We start from the raw sequence: 2,504 nt of genomic DNA, 5'->3' as shown, positions 1-2,504 counted from the left end.
TTGACACCCCTTTCAGCAGCTCAATGGATGCTAACTGGCTCTTTTTCGTATTGGGCTGAACATTGAGGTGATAATTGTTGTTGACGTTTTATGAGTGCTTCACGTTTTAGCTTGGTAATTCTGGCAAATGGCTGCTTTCTGCCGTTTGTCCAGCACCACAAACATGGCATCGTAGGCCAGGAATGATCGCGGAACGGGCGGGTTGTCACGTGCAACGATGCGCAAATGGGTGGGGTAGATTTGGCTGGAGTCTGTTTGAGGCTCCGCTCAGACGGGCCACCTATAAAGAGAATGAGAGGACCGTTTTTTTCCAGTCAGTTGGTGATAGTTGGTTGCGGTTCTGACAGCTTTAAGAGTCAGTTGGCAAAAGCTTGGCAACGGCTATCGTCAGTTCCAGTCAGATCGTTTCTTCGTCATTTCCAGTCAGACGGTTTCTTCGTCATTTCCAGTCAGACGGTTTCTTTGTCGGTTCCAGTCAGACGGTTTCTTCGTCGGTTCCAGTCAGTCAGTTGCTTTGTCATTTCCAGTCAGACGGTTTCTTCATAATTTCCAGTCAGACCGTTGTTTCGTCAGTTCCAGTCAGACGGTTGCTTCGTTAGTTCCAGTCAGACGGTTGCTTCGTCAGTTCCAGTCAGACGGTTTCTTCGTCAGTTCCAGTCAGATGGTTGTTTCGTTAGTTCCATTCAGACAGTTTCTTCCTCAGTTCCATTCAGACGGTTTCTTCCTCAGTTCCAGTCAGACGGTTGGTGAGCTGGTGACAGTTGAGTTTGTGACAGTTGGTGACGGCCTTGCAGCCTTGCAGCTTCTCACAGCTCCTAACAGCTGTCCCTTGGTTGTGGCTTCTGGTGGCTCCTGACGCTGGGTGACGCTCGGAGCGTTAATGCTGGTTCTGCTCAAGACCTGCTCTTGGCGTACCTGATTATTGGTGGTGACCTCGATTGCCATTAAAACCTGTTTGCGACTGGGTGCACAGCAAGGCTGGGCACTGGCAATGGACATGGCATGCTCACCCATTTCAGGACGTTTTATTTGATGTACGACTACTTCTATTCGGTGAGCGAAACTGGATTTCTCTACCCCCCCCACCCCCCGAATGATCTGCTGGGTACCCTTGTCTCGTGTTTAATTGTTAAGTAAGGCATAATGATAAGCATCTGCTCTTTGTCTCTTTTTCTACCAGTGCCTGATTAATTTTTATTTGCTTGCGATTATTTTGATTGATTTGAATTAACTTATTTTTACCACAAGAAAATAAAAAGTCTTTATAATTAGTTTTTCTCCTTAGTAATAAATTACTTTGTTGATGTTCCAACCTGTCTGTGCTTGTCCTTTCCTACCATTGATCCAGCATCGTCCAAACCCAGAAAGACTGGGAGGTAATTACCAAACTAATTGACCTGCAATAGTCGTCACGCACCAGCGGTTAAACGCTCGGCCACCCTAATTAAAATCTAATCAAGATAAGATTGGTGCTTTGCTGAGGGCGCGCTCCCCATTCAGGAAACCACATGACCTCTAGTTAAACGGCAAAATTAGATGGTGGATACTGGATCTCATGGTTAACTGATTGGCGTTCATGGTTCTAAAGCAACCCACCGTATCACAAAGTTAATTGTGAGTGGTGGCCCCAGGTCTGGCTCTTCCGCTGACAAATGGGGATTAACCCTCTCATAATATACTCGGTACCCGTGGCCGTAACAAACTGTTGTCCGGGGGTGGGATATTTTTTGAACCCTTGATCAATAAATTGGTGTCAGGTAGTCGACCTGTGATGCGCTTCATGCACCTCAAAATTCAGAGCTGTGCGTCAAATTTTTAGTTAAATTTATTGGTGCGGACAATGGCGGACCAACACGGGTAGGTCCCAGTGGGCCAGGTAGACAATGTAAATATGGATAAGGAATCGATCCAGGACCCGCATGAAGTCACAATGGAGATTGAAAAGGAAGCAATGACAGAGATGGAAAATAATTTCCACCCTGGCCTCAGGAAAATGTAGCGCCGATAGCGCAGAATGGCGGGTTATCACCGCCAGTGCGGCCCGAGAATGACCCGATGTTGTTCATGAGGCAATTAATGGCACAAATAAAAATGTTGGACCGAAACAACAACAGCAGAATGGATGCGTTGAGCAGAAAAATGGACAAAAACAGCAGAAAAATGCACGTGATGGGTGATAAAAAGGGAGATGAGTGAAGCAATGGCCACAGAAATGGTGGCAGTGCAAGAGGAGGTAAGGGAGTGTAGGATCGGTGTTCGGGAAGAGATGGGGGAGAGCGAGGCCAGACTGATGGGAGAGATTGGGAACACAACGAAGGAGGTAGAAGGACTGGCGACAGGACAGAATGAATTGAAGGAACAAATGGAAAAGAACACAGCGGCGATAAAGGAGCGAAGAGCAGCCCAGAAGGAAACGACGATAGAGATGACTGCCATTAATAAAATAATGTAAAATGGGACACGAGAAACTGGCAAGGAGAGTAGAGGAGGTGACACAGACGATG

This window comes from Eptatretus burgeri, chromosome 6, assembly GCF_056783735.1.
Source record: "Eptatretus burgeri isolate ZD-2024b chromosome 6, Ebu_testis_v1, whole genome shotgun sequence".
NCBI lineage: Eukaryota > Metazoa > Chordata > Myxini > Myxiniformes > Myxinidae > Eptatretus > Eptatretus burgeri.
This window is presented reverse-complemented; position numbering follows the sequence as displayed.